At 39.8% G+C, this 23,648-nt stretch overlaps 1 protein-coding gene across 4 annotated transcripts in view; it reads right to left on the bottom strand.

The window, feature by feature from the left end:
- pde4ba (phosphodiesterase 4B, cAMP-specific a) overlaps positions 1 to 23,648 on the bottom strand; it is a 466,048-nt gene that overhangs the window by 340,537 nt on the left and 101,863 nt on the right. The window lies entirely within an intron of this gene.

Below are 23,648 nucleotides of genomic sequence, written 5' to 3' on the forward strand. Positions count from 1 at the left end.
TTTAGCTCGTAGTGAGATTCTTTCACAAATCAAGTTCTTTTACAGTGCGCATATATATATATATATATATATTAGTGCTGTCAAAAATGTCGCGTTATTATCGCGTTAACTTGACTCAATTTTAACGGCGATAATTTTTTTATCGCAAGATTAACGCTCTGTGACATGATGTAGGTTTTTCATAAGCTTTTGAAACTGCCAGGAACTTGGAACAGAGACTTTGCTTAGAAAAACGATAGCAGCTAGACTGTAATGCCATGGCCCGCACAGCCAGAGTCCTCTGCCCTCCCCCCCAAAGAACCAGCGCGCTAGCCCCGCGCCTCGGGACGAAGAGCCACGGTGCTCGGCTTAGGTTTCGTTTTCCCATCTGCGGCTCCAGCCCGACTTTGCAGTGGCTGTGACAAGACGTGTTATGCTCTGCAATAAAAAAAAAAATAAAAATAAAAAAACATTGGTACAACCAGTGTTCGAACTATGCCGATATTTTCGGGGGGGTCGCTTGCGCTTGTCTCAGAGCGCGGATCTCCATCGCGCAGATCTCCACTGTTGGCACACTTCCTTTCTACTAGTTTGTGTCCCCAACCTGGCAGCAGCAGTCGTTGTCATATCGGTTTATTTTATCTTTGATGTAAACACAACACTTCGGATATGCAAATGCTTCCCGTTACACACGATTGCTATGTCAATAAACATCATTTTGCCAATATTTTAGAGACCATCCAACATTTCCCAAATCATGTTTTCAAGGGATCTCATGTCTGTTTCAGGGGATCTCAGATCCCCCGAGTACCCCTGTAGTTCGAACGGTGAGCAAGCCCATTCACTTTTTTATGCTGATAAGAGAATTACAATGGTTTTTCATGTGACAAAAATGTGCGATTAAATTGCGATTAATTGCGAGTTAACGATGACAGTCGCGACATTAATCGCGATTAAATATTTTAATCGCTTGACAGCACTAAAATTATTATTATTATTATTAGTCAGCTGGGATAGGCTCCAGCTTGCCCGTGACCCTGTAGAAGGATAAAGCGGCTAGAGATAATGAGATGAGATATATATATAGACACACACACACACACACATATATACACACACATATACATACATATATATACATACATATATATATATATATATATATATATATATATATATATATATATATATATATACACATACATACATATACACACACACACACACACACACACACATATACATACATATATATATATATATATATACACACACACACACACACACACGTGTTTTACTGGGAAATACACCACTCGTATTTTTCATACACTCTACATCCGGGAGATGGAGATTCAAAACTGTGACATAAATCTCTATGTCACTTGTGAGGAAATCGATGAATTGTTTTGATAAATTTGGGTACTGTGTTTGTGAATGTGTCGATGTAATAAAAAGAAAAGCACACGATGGCTTGAACATATGAAGTTTATCTTCTCGTGTTGAAAAACTCGCATTTTTCACACAAAATACATCGCAGATCTGAGTGACGTATTTAAATAATATTGGCTGATGTTGAGTGGTGTAGGTGCATTTGGTAATTATTAAGTGATCGATCTCACTAAATCAGTCTCATTAAATCTGAAGGTTAATAATTAAATTGAATCAGTCTCATATTATCATTAAATCACTCATGGAGTCAGTCTCATTAATTAATACTAGTGCTGTCAAGCGATTAAAATATTTAATCGCGATTAATGTCGCGACTGTCATAGTTAACTCGCGATTAATCGCAATTTAATCGCACATTTTTGTCACATGAAAAACCATTGTAATTCTCTTATCAGCATAAAAAAGTGAATGGGCTTGCTCACCGTTCGGACTACGGGGGTACTCGGGGGATCCGAGATCCCCTGAAACAGACATGAGATCCCTTGAAAACATGATTTGGGAAATGTTGGGGGGTCTCTAAAATATTGGCAAAATGATGTTTATTGACATAGTAATCGTGTGTAATGGGAAGCATTTGCATATCCGAAGTGAGCGTGCGATGGAGATCCGCGCTCTGAGACAAGCGCAAGCACCCCCCCAAGGGAAAAAAAAGGGACCCCCCGAAAATATCGGCATAGTTCGAACACTGGTTGTACCATTTTTTTTTATTGCAGAGCATAACACGTCTTGTCACAGCCACTGCAAAGTGGGGCTGGAGCCGCCGATGGGAAAACGAAACCTAAGCCGAACACCGTGGCTCTTCCGGGGAGGGCAGAGGACTCTGGCTGTGCGGGGCGTGGCATCATGTCACAGAGCGTTAATCTCGCGATAAAAAAATTATCGCCGTTAAAATTGAGTCAAGTTAACGCGTTAATAACGCGACATTTTTGACAGCACTAATTAATACCATTAATTTGTGCTTAATAATAAATTACCAAACAGCTAAATTATGGTATATTCCAAATTATTATGATCACTTTCCGTATTACATAACTTATATGCACCTTTTTGAATTCTTTGGAGATTGGGCAACTTCAGAAATATTGGAACACAAACACGCAGTTTCAATAATAAATGAATTTATTATAACAAAGATAAAAATGGATAATAACAGTTGAAATCATTATATACAAATGTGATATGGTGTGTGTGTGTGTGTGTGTGTGTGTGGGTGAGGGGCCCTGTGGCCTGAGCAGAAGGCTAGCATGGGATGCTAGCTAGGTATGTTTGTGTCCACATGGTGGACAAAGAGTTAGCTTGTGTGTGGGTGTGTGTGAGAGGCCTTGTGTGTGTGTGGCCTACACAAAAGAATTAGCTTTGGTTTGGTTTGTGTGGCTAGCTAAGGAGAGTGTGTCACCACGTGGGGTTTGAGAACAAAAGATTTAGCTCTGGTTGCTAGCTAAAGGTGTGTTGTGTGTGTGGCCACGTGGTGGAGGCCTAGATTAGCCTTGTGTTGCTAGCTAAGACAAAAGAAAGCTAGCTAAGGTGTGTTTGTGTGTGTAAGGCCTGGTGACCACGTGGTAAGGCCTATGGCCTAGCAAAAGAAAGGCTAGCGTGGGATGCTAACTGAGGTGTGTTTGACCACGTGGTAAGGCCTAACAGTCCTTTGGGGACAATACAGTTATCTCTGGATGCTAATAAGATAGAAGAATTAGCCGTAGCAGCTAATCCACTAGCTTTATAACATTACCAAATTCACTGAAATCTTGATGCGGTTAAGATGTATAAGAATGAAAGTGAGGATATTAGTAAGGAATAAAGAGAAGCATGCACAGCCTATCTATTAAACAATTGAGAGGACAAAATTAGAACAATTCAACATGCTGCATGTCTACAGTGTAACAATTAAACGTTCCTGAGTTTAAATTCACACTAGTTCAATAAAAACTAATTCCTAAGACTAGGTTTATCTGCCCAAATGCCAAGTCTTACTCAGTATCTCGCCTCTAGCAAGATTATGAAGAGATGTTCCGAGACTTTTGGAGTTTCGCCGTTGTGGAGCACGTGAGTCGCTTCCGGGAGGCGCAGAGAACTTCTTGGTCCGACGCGTGGTCGCTCGTGATGAAAAGAAAAGTCTCTGATCAAAATAATATGCACAGCTTTTTAGTTAAAAAGGATTCAATCGCTTCTTAACTTTAAATTAACTGCCTGGACTGCAGTAGTACGTACTTATAAGGAACAAATGAAAAACCGGTTGTAACTCAAGCTGAGTTTAAAATCGCGCGATTCTAGAATCTACCGTGGCCAGTGATAAACAAAGAAACCGCGCTAAATCGTGAATCTTGCAAGAAAGAAAAGAAAAGACGTCTTATCTGGTTTTCTGGTGGAGGGTATCTCTTTGTATCTGGATGGCTTGGAATCCAAACGAGAGAGAGAAAGACGGAAGCGTTGTTCCGTTATTTATGCCTTCAGAGAGGAAGTAACGTTGGTGCTCCCACCCACGCGTGCCGTAGGTCAACGCGGAAGTTGGCTGATGGGAAATGTAGTTTCTTAAAGAGACGGGCTGTGTACCTACAGTGGTATATCAGATATATTCCATTCAGCTAGCATGATACTGAACGAGTCGAAGACGAGTAGCTGAATGGAACATTTCTGATACATCATGAAAAAAAGCCAGCCAATATCATTATTATTATTTATACACATTCCTTTTGGGTGTTCAACGCATCGTTCTCTTTCAAAATCCTCTCAAAATCTTCTGTATTTAACGAAGCAAACCTGGCAGCCATGTGTGTTTACAAAGTGTCACAGTTGCTCGCTAGCGTGGAAGTTTTATGTCTCCAATGTGTCTCTTTATCAGTTTTTCGATGTCCGTTGGTATGTTTTTCTCTTGTAAATATGTGTGAAGAATATCTAATGAAGTTTTGGTAGCTTTTCAGGTGTTCAACGTGTCTTTCGCTTTCCAATCGAACAAAGAAATGCTTCTGTGCATGCACAGCAGAAAACTCTCATTGAATATTTGCATCAGCTCCAACATGTGACATCATTGTCTTGACAACCAGGCAATATTGTAAACCATATTCATTCAATGCTCATTCTCCATTGGGTAGAGTGACGGTATACATGTAGGATAAGCGATATGCTAACAATATCGCATGCTATCAAACCAAATGAATGAAACTCGCTAGAAGGGAACAGAATACATCTTTTTATTCCATCGAAAAAGTGTCCTGTATGTATAATAATTTCCGATATTTCACGCTGATGACGTCACTCCCAGTGTTTTCCCAGTGATTTGATGCACGTTGTCTCAAATCACCTCCTTTCATGCAAAAACAGACTTTTTTCAGTGCGTGTTAAAAAGCAGTATAGGAATAATGGTTGCATTTATCAGTGGTAGCTTATTCTACAACAACTTCCTATTTTTGTGCCTCTGATTGTTGAGCAAAACAATCAATGAGAACAAAGCCCGTGGTGGCTCTAACCTGCTACAAGCTGCACTTATCCACTAAATTATAGATACTGCCCAAAGGAAAAAAAAGCATCTGGCTACTTCCCTGTAATGCTGAAAGTTACAAAAAGTAAACTTCTCCATTAAAAGTTGGCAGATGAAGAAATATAAAATCGCTCATAATATATAATGAGAAAGGGAATGGAACGTTATAGGAGAGTAAGAAATGGAGGTATGTTAGTAAATACCTTTGAGATCTAAAGGAAAAGACAGAAATATTGGAACTTATTTCTAAAATTACACTGAGCTGAACTGAGAAGAAGCATGATGACATTTCTTTACCACAAGCAGAAGACAGTCATGTAAAATAAAAAAATAAAATACATACACATATACATATATATATATATATATATATATATATATATATATATACACATATACATATATATATATATATATATATATATATATATATATATATTAGTGCTGTCAAAAATGTCGCGTTATTAACGCGTTAACTTGACTCAATTTTTACTTTGCAGTGGCTGTGACAAGATGTGTTATGCTCTGCAAAAAAAAAAAACATTGGTACAACCAGTGTTCGAACTATACCGATATTTTCGGGGGGTCCCTTTTTTTTTCCCTTGGGGGGGTGCTTGCGCTTGTCTCAGAGCGCGGATCTCCGATCGCGCGCTCACTTCGGATATGCAAATGCTTCCCGTTACACACGATTGCTATGTCAATAAACATCATTTTGCCAATATTTTAGAGACCCCCCAACATTTCCCAAATCATGCTTTCAAGGGATCTCATGTCTGTTTCAGGGGATCTCAGATCCCCCGAGTACCCCTGTAGTTCGAACGGTGAGCAAGCCCATTCACTTTTTTATGCTGATAAGAGAATTACAATGGTTTTTCATGTGACAAAAATGTGCGATTAAATTGCGATTAATCGCGAGTTAACTATGACAGTCGCGACATTAATCGCGATTAAATATTTTAATCGCTTGACAGCACTAATATATATATATATACACACACACACACACACACACATATATATATATATATATATATATATATATATATATATATATATATATATATGTGTGTGTGTGTGTATATATATATATATATATATATATATACACACACACACACACAGGGCGGCACGGTGGTGTAGTGGTTAGCGCTGTCGCCTCACAGCAAGATGGTCCGGGTTCAAGCCCCGTGGCCGGCGAGGGCCTTTCTGTGCGGAGTTTGCATGTTCTCCCCGTGTCTGCGTGGGTTTCCTCCGGGTGCTCCGGTTTCCCCCACAGTCCAAAGACATGCAGGTTAGGTTAACTGGTGACTCTAAATTGACCGTGTGTCAGCCCTGTGATGACCTGGCGACTTGTCCAGGGTGTACCCCGCCTTTTGCCCGTAGTCAGCTGGGATAGGCTCCAGCTTGCCTGCGACCCTGTAGAACAGGATAAAGCGGCTAGAGATAATGAAATGAGATGATTATATATATATATATATATATATATATATATACACACACACACACACACACAGTTGTGCTCATAAGTTTACATACCCTAGCAGAATTTTTGCTTTCTTGGCCTTTTTTTCAGAGAATATGAATGATAACACCAAAACTTTTTTCCCCACTCATGGTTAGTGGTTGGGTGAAGCCATTTATTGATAAACTGTGTTTTCTATTTTTAAATCATAATGACAACAAAAAGCATCCAAATGACCCTGATCAAAAGTTTACATACCCCAGTTCTTAATACCGTGTATTGCCCCCTCTAACATCAATGACAGCCTGAAGTCTTTTGTGGTAGTTGTGAATGAGGCTCTTTATTTTCTCAGATGGTAAAGCTGCCCATTCTTCTTGGCAAAAAGCCTCCAGTTCCTGTAAATTCCTGGGCTGTCTTGCATGAACCGCGCACTTGAGATCTCCCCATAGTGGCTCAATGATATTGAGGTCAGGAGACTGAGATGGCCACTCCAGAACCTTCACTTTGTTCTGCTGTAGCCAATGACAGGTCGACTTGCCCTTGTGTTTTGGATCGTTGTCATGTTGGAACGTCCAAGTACGTCCCATGCGCAGCTTCCGGGCTGACGAGTGCACATTTGCCTCCAGTATTTGCTGATAACGTGCTGCATTCATCTTTCCTTCAACTTTGACCAAGTTTCCTGTGCCTTTGTAGCTCACAGATCCCCAAAACATCAGCGATCCACCTCCGTGCTTTAGAGTAGGAATGGTGTTCCTTTCATCATAGGCCTTGTTGACACCTCTCCAAAATGTAACGGTTATGGTTGTGGCCAAAAAGTTCAATTTTGGTCTCATCACTCCAAATTACCTTGTTCCAGAAGTTGAGGCTTGTCTCTGTGCTGTTTGGCATAAATTTTTGTTGGTCTACCTGACCGTGTTTTTTTTTTTTTTAAAGATTTTTTTTGGGCCCTCTTCACCTCTATTTGGATAGGACAGTGCAGAGACAGGAAACGAGCAGGAGAGAGAGACGGGGAGGGATCGGGAAATGACCCCGGGCCGGAACCGAACCCGGGTCCCCGGATCCACGGCATGGCGCCCCATCCACCTGAGCCACGACGCCCCCACCGTGGTTTGGTTTTAACAGAGCCCCTGATTTTCCATTTGTTAATCACAGTTTGAACACTGCTGACTGGCATTATCAATTCCGTGGATATCTTTTTGTATCCCTTTCCTGTTTTATACAGTTCAACTACCTTTTCCCGTAGATCCGTTGACAATTCTTTTGCTTTCCCCATGACTCAGAATCCAGAAACGTCAGTGGCTGGATGAAAGATGCAAGAGTCTGTCTGGATCCCAGAAACTCACTCAGCTTTTATGCACACACACTGATTACAAGCAAACAGATCACAGGTGAGGATGTTACCTTTAGTAGCCATTCAAACCCATTTGTGTCAACTTCTGTGCATGTTATCAGGCCAAAATCACCAGGGTATGTGAACTTTTGATCAGGGTCATTTGGGTAGTTTCTGTTGTCATTATGATTTTGTTAGGTTTTATTATTATGTAGGTTTATAAATAATTGTAATTCTTGACCAAGAAGGCAGTAATTTATTTGTGACAAAATTAAGGATTAATTTCTGTTCAGTTAAAATGACCTTATGTCTCGGCTGGATATTGTTTGGGAACATTTTGCTTATTTTGATTTGATCAGAAATGTGTCTGAACGGCGCCAAGGTCTGCAATGATGCCACACACACCCACAGCTGCATATCCAACGTGTATTTGGGATTAAAGTTAAATTTAAAGCCATGATTCATGTTAGTTTTATAGTTTTGTATTAGCCTTATTGCTGCACAAAGTGTTAAGACTTTACAGTATATGGGAGAGCTTTTTAAGATCCTTTATTATTTTGGACTATTGCATATACTATGGCAGTGATTTAGATTTAATTGTTAGATCTAAGATGCATTCAATGATTTAAGTTAGTTTTATAATTACAGAATATAATTTAGGATTGTTAAAGACATATTCTTATTTGTTATTTTGCTTATGATTGTCTTACTACATATTGATGAAATCAAGATGTAATTTGCTGACTTAGCACACATTCATGTGTTAAGAAATTATGATTTTAATATTTTAGCTTTTCATCCTTTAGCTTTTAGATCCTTTAAACTATTTCTGTTTAACTTGGCATTAATTTCTGACTTCGTAGACTAGACATATTATCTGTGTTTAAAAATTCCATCACCGTCTTAAGTACATATTGCCCTATATTATATCTGACCTGAAGGGGTGTACATAAGCAATGACCTTTAAAATCTGTCTGTACCTTGCTATCATGTCATATCATCAGAAATATGTCATTATGTTATGACTTACACACACATCTGAACATTCCATCAGAACAGTGATGTAATTAAGATGTGACACACACACATACACACACACACACATATCAAAATGATGTCACTCACTCACCCCCCCCCCCCATAGACACACACATACACACATTCATGCACACATACACATAGATATCAAACAGTGATGTAATTTACACACAGATAACACTCGTATATAATAACCCCCTGTATTCTTGTCCAATTGGGGGAACTTGCGAATAAAGATGTGAACTACATGGGGTTCCTGTCTTTCTTTGCGACTAACACCCCCCCCCCCCCCAGAGCTCTGGGTGGCACGAGGGCAGGGGTCCCGAGAAGTAAGTTGACCGTTTCCGACTGGGTGAACCCTAACAGATTTTAAAAGAGAAAACACAGTCGTTTGACAATAAATGGTTTCACCCAACCACTAAGCATGAGTGGAAAAGATGTTTTTGTGTTATAATTCATATTCTCTGAAAAATGGTCAAAGAATCATAGATTCTGCCAGGGTATGTAAACTTATGAGCACAACTGATATATGCCGGTATATATATAGAAAACTGTCCTGTAACAACAGGCTCTGTTTTATTTAGTGTTTTAGTCCATATTATATATATATATATATATATATATATATATGGAATAAAACACTAAATAAAACAGGGCCTGTTGTTATAGGACAGTAATCACCTATAAGGTCGTGTAGTGCAGACCAAAATTGCTTAAATTTCCTATAAATGCATGTCCGGATGTGTTTGGTTTCTCTTACACAATAGCAGATTTGCTTTCATTTCATAATTTCATGACAGAAAGACATTGGATGTCGTGTAAGGTTTCAGCAGCGATAAACAGTCATCCCCTCACCAGCCTCTCTTTTTTTTTTTATTTCTGGTGAAGTTGATCATCATCTTTCGGCTGCTCCCGTTAGGGGTTACCACAGCGGATCATCAGTTTCCATCCCATCCTGTCCCAATTTATGATCCGCATATTTGATTGGGTGTAGGTTTTACACCACATGCCCTTCCTGACACAATGCTCCCCAATCTATTTGGGAGTGGGGCTGGCACGAAGAATGCACTGATTTTGTGCAACTCCAATGGCTGGGTGTTTTACCTAATCTGCATGTCTTTGGACTGTTGGGGGGATTTGGAGCATCTGGAGGAAGCGCACGCAGGCATGGGGGAGAACATGAGAACTTCACACAAAGGCCTCTGTTGGCCACCAGGCTCGAACCCAGAGCCATGTTGCTGTGAGGTGACAGTTGCCCCTTTTCCACCAAAGCAGTTCCAGGGCTGGTTCGGGGCCAGTGCTTAGTTTGGAACCAGGTTTTCTGTTTCCACTGACAAAGAACTGGCTCTGGGGCCAGAACAACCGGTTCCAGGCTAGCACCAACTCTCTGCTGGGCCAGAGGAAAGAACAGCTTATGTCAGCGGGGGGGGCGGAGTTGTTAAGACCAACAACAAAAACAAGACCGCGAAAGATCGCCATTTTTAAGCGCCGAGAAGCAGCAGCTGTACAAACGCAAAGTCATCCATTATTATTATTGTTGTTGCTGCTGCTGCTTCTTCCGTGTTGTTTTTGCTTCAATATTCGCGCCAAGGTTTATGCAAACGTAGTGACATAACTGACGTATACAGCGACGTAACTGACGTATACAGCGATGTAATGACGTGGCTTCCCTTAGCACCGCGAGTTATGGAAAAGCAAACTGGTTCTCAGCTGGCTCGCAAGTTGAACAAGTTGTGAACCAGCACCAGCACTGGCCCCGAACCAGCCCTGGAACTGATTTGGTGGAAAAGGGGTAAGTGAGAACCCCTGGAACACCATGTTTCCCCATTTCTGGTGAAGTTAATAATTTAAAATCATGGAATACAGATAGTTTATCGATACAGTGGTAAGATGTAAAACCTATGTTGTCTGTAAGCTAAAACCGAGGTGTCTACAGCCTCAGTTGTGGAACTTCACTGTGCTGATGATGCTGTGGTCTGTTCATACTCAGAAGTTGGCTTGCAGAAAATCACAGATGCCTTTGCAGAAGCCTACAAAAGACTCAGGCTATCACTGAATTGCACTAAAACGGAGGTTATGTGCCAACCTGCCTCTGACACCACCATCCCAATCACCACCCAACCTGAAATTTCTGTGGATGGAACTTTTCTTAAGGTACGCTTTAAGTATCTTGGCAGCTGTGTCATGTGATGTTTCCCTTGACTGTGAAATTCATAACAGGATCAGTGCTGCAGCAACAGCTTACGGCAAGCTATGTAAGCGTGCTTTTGATAATCATGAACTTGAGTTGGAAACCAAAATAAGAGTCGATCAAGCCACTATAACACTAACACTCCTGTATGGATCAGAAATGTGGACTACGTACCAATATCAAGTAAAACAACTTGAGAAATTTCACCAAAGATACCTATGGTCCATCATGAATGTCCAGTGGTATGATCCTGTTACCAATGCTGCAATTCTTGACAGAGTCTCCCTAACAAGCATCGAGGCTATGCTACAGCAAAATAAGCTGAGGTGGCATAGACATGTTGTTAGAACTTCCTAAACAGCTTCTTTTCAGTCAGCTATCCAGAGGAACGAGAAGCGTTGGTGCTCCTAAGAAGAGATACAAGGATGCCCTAAAAAGAACCTTTAAAGCAGGGGTCACCAAACTACGGCCCGCAGGCCAGATCCGGCCCGCCACCCCCCCTTTGACCGGCCCCCCAGCCCCTCTGCCCCCCATCACTTGAACCGGCCCTATGAGGCAATCCCCAAAAGTGGTCATGGCCTATTTTTTTAAATTGCTTTTTGGCAAATAATAACATGTCTGCATCTTGTATTTTGTTGATTTTATCAATTAAAATTGATATTTAGTTATAAAATGAACTATTCATATTTTCCGAATTTTCATCATATGCTCGCGATCAAGCAGTGACAGGCAGCGCACGCGCAGAGAACTGTCAGTGTTCAGGACAGCAAAATGGCTAGCGGTCAGCGAAAAGCTGACAGAGAGTGCAGAGTTTTTAAAGAACAGTGGACCACCGATTATTTTTTCGTTCAGTGTAAGGACCGTGCAGTTTGTCTTGTATGTAAAGAAAGTGTGCCGGTTTTCAAAGAATATAATCTGCGTCGTCACTATGAAACCCGCCACAAAGCAGGGTTCGAATTATAAATTTGACCCTATGGGGGTCTCTATTTAAAAAAAAAAAAAAAAAGCAATGCATACTCGCTCTCCTGGACCAGCGCACTTTTGCGCACTGCAGTGCACAGCTTTCACACACAGGCGCGCACGCACACACGGTGTTGTATATATATTATGGCATGCCATTCAGGAAATTAATCTTTGAATATATGGAATGAATCCCCGAATATATTGAATGAAACATTGAATATATTGAATGAATCCCCGAATATATTGAATGAAACTCTGAATATATGGAATGAAACTTTGAATATATTGAATGAATCCCCGAATATATTGAATGAAACTTTGAATATGAAACTCTAAATATATGGAATGTAACTTTGAATATATTGAATGAATCCCCGAATATATTGAATGAAACTTTGAATATGAAACTCTAAATATATGGAATGTAACTTTGAATATATTGAATGAATCCCCGAATATATTGAATGAAACTTTGAATATATGGAATGAATCCCCGAATATATTGAATGAAACTCTGAATATATTGAATGAATCCCCGAATATATTGAATGAAACTCTGAATATATGGAATGAAACTTGGCTGACGTCATGAAGGCACTGCTGCCGTCCTGCAGCAAAAATGAGTCAGTCGGCTTGGGATTTGGTTGCAGCTATTTTAAACAATAAAGACGTTGTTAACACTCTGGCGAATGCTTGTGGTTTTATTAGTGTTTACTTCTTTTATGTGCAACGAAGCTACGGTGACAAAGTCATTTCCCTCGTGGATCATATTTGTATAACGGTATTTTCTGTATATAAACTAATTTGTAAATTTTGTTTGTCGAGTTTTACAGCGTTTCTCAATATACTCTAATACTCTCCTCTGAGTCAGAGTTTTTCTTGGGACCTGTTGTCTGTCTGACGAGCTGTGGGAGCGGGGGCAGAATACAAAGTTTCATTCCATATTCAAGATTTCATTCCATATATTCAAAGTTTCATTCAATATATTCAGGGATTCATTGAATATATTCAAAGTTTCATTCAATATATTCAGAGTTTCATTCCATATATTCAAAGTTTCATTCAATATATTCAGGGATTCATTCAATATATTCAAAGATTAAATTTCCTGAACGGCATGCCATAATAAATAAAAAAAAAAAAAAAAAAATATATATATATATATATATATATATATATATATATATATATATATATATATATATATATGAGAGAGAGAGAGAGAGTTAAACAAATTATATATATATTGTATATATATATATATATATAATTATATATATTGTTAAACAAAGGAAGATCATTGTGAGATAGAGGACAAGTCTTCTTCGGGCTTAACTTCACATTCGATTTCGCAGGCTGCAAATTTCAGTTTGCGCGCATAGTGGTGTGGTGGTGAAGTACAGCCGTACATGTTGCGGTTTAATAACACGTTCAATACAAAGTTATGGCTGCATGGTGATCAGAAATGAAATGAGTTTTATTTATATTTATATGGTGATATAGGCTATTCAAGCTTATTATGCTGATATATGACGTATTTGAGAGACTTCCACAGAAAATTAAGTTTGCTTCTTTCATGGGAGCCTGAGGGAATGGGAGCTCAGCTCCCATTGGCTCCCACGTAATTCGAACTATGCCACAAAGAGTATGCTAGTTTGCGAGGGCAAACAAGAGAAGACAGGATTCGGAGGATGAAATGCGGACCGGCTGCACAACAGAATGTATTCCTTCACCAAACCCAGATCAACCAGGCTGCTGTCCGAGCTGGCTATAAGGTAGCTCACCTACTAGCTACCCATGGAAAGCCGTTTACTGATGGGGACTTTGTTAAAGTATGCATGCTTGCTGTGGCCGAGGAGGTGTGTCCCGACAAGAAGGATGCGCTCAACGCGGTGAGTCTCTCCGCACCTACTATGACCAGGCGAACCGAAGATTTGGGGGACGACGTGTATGACCAGCTGAATGAGAAAGCGTCAGAATTCGAGTTTTTTGCTTTGGCCATGGATGAGAGCAATGACGTGCAGGACACAGCACAACTGCTGTGATCTATTGATCTATTGCTCATATTATTATAATTTCACTGTTTTTTAAAATGTATTTATTTTATAGGCCTATTTATTTGACCTTTATTAAGTGCTGCATACAATTATTATTAATATTATTAATAATATCAACAGGCCTACCTACAATTTATAATTTTCCACTCACCTTTGCCAGTGTCAATCACCTCAACTAGGCAGATGTTTCTTACCTTGACAGCTTTGATATTATTTTTATTAGAAAATAAATAAATGGAATATCAGTGGTATTTCAAATTAAAACAAAGTGTGAAGACTTGATTACTACTTCTGCAAACCACTAGTAAAGATAAACAAATATGTGCCAGGAATCAAGTGTTGATATAGTAGTATGGATATAGTAGTGGGGATATAGTAGTGTGGATATAGTAGTGGGGATGGCTGTGCCAGGCTAGTAATCTCTACTACACAATGAGGCCTGCTGGTGGTCATATTTGTCTGGGTTATACAATTCTATGTGATATAGCTGACCTGACCCCGGCCCCCCATCACAGTCAGGAACGACAATGTGGCCCCCAGAGAAAAAAGTTTGGTGACCCCTGCTTTAAAGAGTGCAGGATTGTTGATTGGGCTACAGCACCAACTGATAGACTATTTTGGAAGAGTATGGTCTGCAATGGAATTAAGACCTTTGAAACCAACAGACGGAAAGCGGAGGACGAGAGACGCAAGAGACGAAAAGCTGCTCAAACCCAAAAACTGGCACAACCTCCTGGGCAGATGCCTGAATGGTCTTTCAGAGACCACCATGCTCGTGTCAAATGGCAGTGAGAAAGAGAGAGCGAGAGAATAATTAAAAAAAAAAAAAGCTTTTCTTGTTACTAAAAAAGAAATCTTTTAAGAATTGGGTGGCACACTGTCACCACACAGCAAGAAGGTTCTGGGTTTGAACCTCATGGCCGACTGGGGCCTTTCTGGGTGGAGTTTCCCGTATCTGTTTCGATTTCCTCCCACAGTCCAAAGACATGAAGATTAGGTCAACTGGCTACTCTAAGTTGCCCATACATGTGAGTGTGAGTAGTTGTTTGTCTCTGTGTTAGCCCGGCAATAGAATGGCCACCTGCCCAGGCTGTACCCCACCTCTCGCCCAAAATCAGCTGGGATTGACTCCAGCTTCCCCATTAACCTGACAGATAAGTGGTATAGATAATGGATGGATGGAAAGAATTGGAAAGTTCCCTGTCCTGAACGCTGAAGTCTTTCGTGTATTTAAGAAAAAAACCAAACATGTTTACTGTTATGAAGCACTGACAGATTTATAGTATACTTGGACCTTAGAGTGTACAAGTCCTATTTTTGAATTAGTCCTCTAAGCAACAAAGCAAAAAATAAAAAAAAATAAAGCCCCAAGTCATTTAACACGTGTGATAATACCCTCACTGATGCCTAGATTTCATATTGTTCACCACAAAGGTGGTAGATTAGATTGAGAATATTCTCAATACTGTTTGAAATGACAGTACACTGTTTTAAACATTCAGTTTTACAGTTTTTTGCTTCCGTACTGAAATAATTACACCCTTAGCAAATGTTATTTTCTTCAAGAAATGACGGCTTTATCAACTCAGAGACTTGTAGTCAGAGACCAAACTGAAACAAAGGGCTTATATTTGCAGGAATACACCTGTACCTGTGCTCATTCATGCAATGATCTAATCAGCCAATCAAGTGGCAGCAGAACAATGTATAAAATCATGAAGATGCAAATAAAGAGCTTTAATTAATGTTTACACCAGAATGAGGAACCAAATGTGATCTCTAGCATGGTTTGGCCATGGCATGGTTGTTTGTACCAGATGAGATGGCTCGAGTATTAGAGTTTACACCGGTGTTGTAGTCGAGTCACTAAACCTCGAGTCTGAGTCCAGTATCGAGTCCCCAATGTTCAAGTCTGAGTCATTAAAGAAAATTTCAAGTTGAGTCCACTGTTGATCCGAGTCGAGTCCGAGAACAAGACTCCAACTGCACCATTTGACGGTGGCTGCTGCTGCTTTTATGTGAAACCGTCTCTGCTACTGTGTTGGACTAACGTTACTGCTTGACTGCCCCATTTTAGTTAATAGGCTACAGATAAAAAAAAAAGCTTGTTCATCGCTCAGCAAACCCCGCCCATTATCAACAGAGCAAATAACATGAGAGAGGGTTAACACTAGCTAGTTCATCGCTCAGCAAGCCCTGCTATCAACTGGGTGGAGTCTTGCCAAATGACAGTTGAAGTTCGAGGTTGTCCCCGTTGTCTCCTCGATAGTTCTTCTACATATGGAACACATAACAGTTCATTTTTTCCCACTGCACGAGAAGTCTGTATAAGCAAAGCAGACAACCCTAGGGGCTTCTCTCCAGGCATTTTTGGCGCCATTAACATTAGTTTGTTCCTGAACATGACGTATGAGCAGGTGAATGTGCATTCTCTTGCACAAAATTAGTATAAAAATTAATGTAGATATAAATATCTTATGCCAAATTATTATGGCATGTTACAAAAAAAATAAAGAAAAAAATCAGTCCTCGTCTCCAATTTACGAGTCCGAATGCAGTTAATGCACGAGTTCAAGTCATCAGCACTCAAGTCCAAGTCAAGTCACGAGTCCTTAAAATTAGCGCATGAGTCGGACTACGCACCTGGTTTACAAAGAATGAATTGAAAATCCAGTGAGTTTTGTGAGTAAAGGCTTTGTTGATGAGAGAGGTCAGAGGAGACTGGCTAGACTGATTCAAACTGTCAGAAAGTCTATGGTAACTCAAATAAGCACTCTTTAAAACCATGGTAAACAGAAAAGCATCTCAGAATGCACATGTCGAATCTCGAGGCAAGTGAAAAGCCAATGACTGGATGTTTTTTTGTTTGTTTTTAGCACCATTTCATGTAAACTTTAAAGACTGTTACAGTGGCGCTTGAAAGTTTGTGAACCCTTTAGAATTTTCTATATTTCTGCATAAATATGACCTAAAACATCATCAGATTTTCACACAAGTCCTAAAAGTAGATAAAGAGAGCCCAATTAAACAAATGAGACAAAAATATTATACTGGGTCATTTATTTATTGAGGAAAATGATCCAATATTACATATCTGTCAGTGGCAAAAGTATGTGAACCTCTAGGGTTAGCAGTTAATTTGAAGGTGAAATTAGAGTCGGGTGTTTTTCAATCAATGAGATGACAATCAAGTGTGAGTGGGTACCCTGTTTTATTTAAAGAACAGGGATCTATCAAAGTCTGATCTTCACAACATGTTTGTGGAAGTGTATCATGGCACGAACAAAGGAGATTTCTGAGGAGCTCAGAAAAAGTGTTGATGCTCATCAGGCTGGAAAAGGTTACAAAACCATCTCTAAAGAGTTTGGACTCCACCAATCCACAGTCAGACAGATTGTGTACAAATGGAGGAAATTCAAGACCATTGTTACCCTCCCCAGGAGTGGACGACCAACAAAGATCACTCCAAGAGCAAGGCGTGTAATAGTCAGCGAGGTCATAAAGGACCCCAGGGTAACTTCTAAGCAACTGAAGGCCTCTCTTACATTGGCTAATGTTAATGTTCATGAGTCCACCATCAGGAGAACACTGAACAACAATGGTGTGCATGGCAGGGTTGCAAGGAGAAAGCCACTGCTCTCCAAAAAGAACATTGCTGCTCGTCTGCAATTTGCTAAAGATCACGTGGACAAGCCAGAAGGCTATTGGAAAAATGTTTTGTGGATGGATGAGACCAAAATAGAACTTTTTGGTTTAAATGAGAAGCATTATGTTTGGAGAAAGGAAAACACTGCATTCCAGCATAAGAACCTTATCCTATCTGTGAAACATGGTGGTGGTAGTATCATGGTTTGGGCCTGTTTTGCTGCATCTGGGCCAGGACGGCTTGCCATCATTGATGGAACAATGAATTCTGAATTATACCAGCGAATTCTAAAGAAAAATGTCAGGACATCTGTCCATGAACTGAATCTCAAGAGAAAGTGGGTAATGCAGCAAGACAACGACCCTAAGCACACAAGTCATTCTACCAAAGAATGGTTAAAGAAGAATAATGTTTTGGAATAGCCAAGTCAAAGTCCTGACCTTAATCCAATCGAAATGTTGTGGAAGGACCTGAAGCGAGCAGTTCATGTGAGGAAACCCACCAACATCTCAGAGTTGAAGCTGTTCTGTACGGAGGAACGGGCTAAAATTCCTCCAAGCCGGTGTGCAGGACTGATCAACAGTTACCGGAAACGTTTAGCTGCAGTTATTGCTGCACAAGGGGGTCACACCAGATACTGAAAGCAAAGGTTCACATACTTTTGCCACTCAGAGATATGTAATATTGGATCATTTTCCTCAATAAATAAATGACCAAGTATAATATTTTTGTCTCATTTGTTTAACTGGGTTCTCTTTATCTACTTTTAGGACGTGTGTGAAAATCTGATGTTTTAGGTCATATTTATGCAGAAATATAGAAAATTCTAAAGGGTTCACAAACTTTCAAGCACCACTGTATGTATGAAAAATCAGCAGATTGTGGAATCCTCAAACCAGCCCATTTGGCACCAACACTATGATGTGAATATTAACTGCAGCTCTTGACCTGTATCTACATGATGTTTTGCATTGAGGTGCTGCAATAAAATTTTTAAGTACTTAAAAAGAGCTTCCCATTTCCAGTTTGCACATGCCCATGAATCCGCCAGGAATGGTGAGGGACGTGTGCCGTATAAAAGCCAGCACTTGCCTTGATCCATTTTAAGCTCCTGAATTTTAGTGATAAACATCCCCTGCTGGGACACACGACTTGGCAGCACATTATAATTTAGGTTTGAGAATAAATCCTCAAAGGCAGAATTCCAAATGCCCGTATAAAATGGAACAGATCTTTGGTGATGTTCTTGGAAGCATCTTAACGCTATGCACAGGCATTTAAAACCTACACAATGTAAAGCTTTATTTAATTACTCTGTATGCAGTTTGGTTAATTCATAATTGTCATTAGATGGAAGATTTAAATAGATTTTTGATGTGATATTGTTTATATTTTACTGTATGTACAGTACACTCAATATAAACTGAAATATAGGTCATTTTAAAAAGCCATATCATTTCCCTTTCTTCCACAACACATTTTTCAAAAGGAGGTGACTAAATCAGATAAAACTCCACACAGACAGGAACCTGAGATCAGGATAGACCGCTGGAGCGACCCTACGATCAGGCTGAGGTCAGAACTATTGGTTGTGATGGAGCTACTTTGTATTTGGCTTGAAGCTGGGCCTTAATTAGCAAAGCAGCTCCACATCATTAAACTCCCACCATCATGTTTTATAGTCTGGATGATGGTTTGGTTATGTTATAATGTTTTATCTTGTTTTGGGGCTTTTTTCTATTTTACCTCATGAAATGTTCTAGTTGTGCTCTTGCACAGCTTTTAGGTTGGCAGGTTTTTAGCAAACTTGGGAAAAACAGGGAAAAAAAAAACACCTCTTTTACTCCATGTTTTTCCTACGCCTGATTTAAATCGGCAAACCCTTAACGGTCACTTTTAATCAAAGATGCAACATTTCTTCAAATTCTAACCATCTATCTGAATGTGCACTGATGGAGGTTCTGTGGAAAATCTCTCTGTCCATAACCTCCAGAAGTTTTTTTTTACTTTCCCCCTTCTCAGAGATCCTCTGAAATCTCATTGGATCAGTATTGCTTATTGAGATCTACTGTAAAGACCAGGTAACAAAAACTGGGTGTTTTTAAATGATAAGGCGGGTCAAACTACCTGAAGTGATTGTGTCAGTTCCTCACTCTCGTCACCTTCTTCTCTTAAAATAAATGGCTTTACTTGCCTAAATCAATCAAATGATTGAATGTAAAGGCCCGGTCCCACAATACCAATAACTATAACTACAAGAGTGCTCTGAAAACAAAATATCCCCAGCTGGCAACTATGCCATAAGTCTGGTAAAATGCGACTGAATTGAACAAAATTACAATATGCGTATTACCGACATAAAGAATCCTGCCAAGTTTCATGAAATTCCTCCAAAAATTGTAAAAGGAGTTGATTTCAGAAGGCGAGTACCTTTCCCGGGATGGACGGATGGACATTGCCACGACATAATCCCCCTTCGGGCCTTTCAGCCAGCAGGGGATAAAAATTGTGAGGGAAGTTGATTTCAGAAAGCAAGCACACCTTGATGAAATTGCCAAAGTACAAGTTTGTTAATAATCAAGGGCATAACTCTCGGAAAATTTGCCCAAATTAAACGAAATTTCAATATGCGTATAATTGCCATATAACAAAGCCTTTTGCCAAGTTTGGTGAAATTCCTCCATAAATTGTGAGAGGAGTTGATTTCAGAAGAACGTACACCCTCATGAAATTGTCAAAGTACAAGTTATTTAATCAAGGGTCAAAACTCTGGTAAAATTTTCACAAACGAAATGAAATCGCAATATGCGTATTGCCGTCATATAACAAGGCTTTTTGCCAAGCTTCGAGAAATTCATCCAAAAATTGTGAGAGGAGTTGATTTCGGAAGGAAAACACACCTTCATGAAACTTTCAAAGTATAATTTTGTTAATCAAGGGCTGTAACTCTGGTAAAATGTGACCCGATTTAACGAAATTACAATATACCTATTACTGACATATAACAAAGAATCCTGCCAATTTTCATGAAATTCCTCCAAGAATTGTGAGAGGAGTTGATTTCAGAAGGTGAGCACCTTTCCCGGGATGGACAGAAATCGCCATGACATAATCCCCCTTCGGGCCTTTCAGCCAGAGGGGGATAATACAGTAAATCAGTCCCCTGCAGTTTATGTGGTTGGTGCTCACACCAGACCAATAATGATACCTCTAGCCCAGGCCTGGGTTTATCGGTATCGGTGAGATTGCTTCTGGAGCGATTTTTCCAGGCCTGGATCTGATCCAATAAAACATCTGACCAATCAGCTAATTGTTTACATGTGACATTGTCTGAGCACGTGCTATTTTCCCTGGGCATCTTTGTACATCCTTGTTGCATCATAAAGTCACGGAATACGGATTCACAGAAAATAAAAAATATATATAATACAAAGCACGAATCTTTTATTCACAGATATGTGATTTTCTGTGAAATATCAATAAATCAATTAATAAAGTTAACATATATGCAGGTAAGATATTTTAATTATGAACTTTGGCAGACCAAACATTTAATTGTTTTAGACTTCATTTTTTATCTGTGCTGCATCATCTGTATGAAATCAGTAACTAATCTGTAATATACTGAAAAGTCTGTGACCAATCCACAAATTATTAGCATCTCTGTGATGCATCTGTATTAAAATCCATAACCACTCTGTATTTTATATCCTTTTTTATTATATTTCCGTAGTCCATGGAGTGTGTACATGAGTTGTTTTGAAGTCCAAGCTGTACAACATCTCATCTCATTATCTCTAGCCGCTTTATCCTTCTACAGGGTCGCAGGCAAGCTGGAGCCTATCCCAGCTGACTACGGGCGAAAGGCGGGGTACACCCTGGACAAGTCGCCAAGTCATCACAGGGCTGACACATAGACACAGACAACCATTCACACTCACATTCACACCTACGGTCAATTTAGAGTCACCAGTTAGCCTAACCCGCATGTCTTTGGACTGTGGGGGAAACCGGAGCACCCGGAGGAAACCCACGCGGACACGGGGAGAACATGCAAACTCCACACAGAAAGGCCCTCGCCGGCCCCGGGGCTCGAACCCAGGACCTTCTTGCTGTGAGGTGACAGCGCTAACCACTACACCACCGTGCCGCCCCTTGTACAACATGACCCGGAATAATGTGCTACTACTTGGGGGGGGAGAACTTCCATGACTATTCCTAAGTTGCATGCATTTATTTCCCTGAGTGTCAGGACCAAGTGATATTATAGTGGGGATTACCGTATAGTTGTGGTGTTTTTGCTCCAGACTGGAACTAAAGTCAGGCAGAGAGAGATAGTCATAGTTGTAGTTATAGGTATCGGTGTTGTGGGACCGGGCCTTTAATGTTAAAACTACTTTTTTTAAAACCATTCTTATTTACAATTATGACTTTAGATCACATAATTCCAAAGGGATAATAGTTTTCCCTCTCACATGAGTACACTTATTATGAAATAAACATATTTTAAAGGTTTCCTTTGTCTCCAGAATAATTCATCAGGTTTGAATTTTGAAGCATCGCTATAAATTGCAAGTGAAATTTGATTAAATACTAGCTACAGTAAGCCCTTTCATCAGCTGTAACTTCAGAGGATGTGACCTGAATATGTATGTGTGATTTAAAAATACTGTAGTTTAGCTGCAGAAAAGTATAGCTGAGGCATACTTATCAGGAACATTTGAAATCTAGTGTACATTCCTGACTAGAGTCAAGCTAATGACTTGCTAGATAATTACGACATTAGATAAGGTTGATTATGTAGCTATAATAAGTTAGTAGCAAATTCTTCAATAATTTTATTGGGCAAAGTAAACTACCAAACTTACAGTATTTATAAGCACATCATGTCCTGTAGTGGCCAATATTTTGGCAACCCAAGCAATCTGAGTTGCTTCAATCCAATTATTGTTGTCCAATGAAACATAATGAACACGGTTCAGTTCTTTCCATTACACAGAGCTGTGTGTGTAACTCAGCTTGGCACGGATTTTGTCAATTTCTTGATATAATGAGTGCTCCCTTGGGCTGTTTACTGCCATTATAAAGCCATACTAATACATTTATAACTTAATTCAGTGGCGATGCCAAATAACTGTAGCAGTATAATGGATCCTCAGTATTTAATCCAAGAGGACCTAATCACTGGAATTACACAAAAGTGACTTCACAGCTACTAAGCTCCTTCCCCTAGTGAGGCAATTTAGATTTCCTTTAATAATACTGTTCCATGGCAGGAGAAGTTCTTCTCCACTTAGCCAGGGTTATGATGAGTCGAGGAAGAAATACAATTCTAAGTCCGACATTTCTGTGAGTTCTGTAAGACACCGAATCTTTACTTTTTGATCGTGGACTACACTCTCAGAAAACAAAAGTACATTATTGTACCTTTAGAGGTACAACGGCTCGTCACTGAGGCAGTACCCTCTGAGGTACTTATTTGTACCTTTTATATACTACTTGGGAACATACATGTACCTTTGTGGCTCTTAAAAGGTACACATAGTTACCCTGAAGTCCAATAATGAGTCCTAGGGGGTATGTTATTGTAATGTAGACTGTATCTTGGGGGATAGAAATGGACTCCTACTGCAGCCCTGTTTCTGACAGTGTAGTTGTATGCTCTAATACTTAAGAAAAGAAAAGAAAAGAAAGAAAGCACAACTTTATTCATCACACACTTGTGAAATTTCCTCTCTGCATTTAACCCATCTGAAGCAGTGAACACACATGCACACACGTGAGCAATGAGCACACACACATACCCAGAGCAGTGGGCAGCCATGCTAACAGGGCCCGGGGAGCAGTTGGGAGTTAGGTACCTCGCTCAAGGGCACCTCAGCCGTCCCAAATTAACCTAACCGCATGTCTTTGGACTGTGGGGGAAACCCACAGTTAAAGTTAATAGCCCATCCTGCTGTTTATCCTTCTAATGATAGCAACCTTCAAAAGAGTAATTCCATATGCTATAAGCCAAGCAGAAAATAACCACTCAGGAGGTGTTGTTTAAAGGAACAGT

The sequence above is a fragment of the Neoarius graeffei genome, chromosome 4 (genome assembly GCF_027579695.1).
Source record: "Neoarius graeffei isolate fNeoGra1 chromosome 4, fNeoGra1.pri, whole genome shotgun sequence".
Taxonomy (NCBI): Eukaryota; Metazoa; Chordata; class Actinopteri; order Siluriformes; family Ariidae; genus Neoarius; species Neoarius graeffei.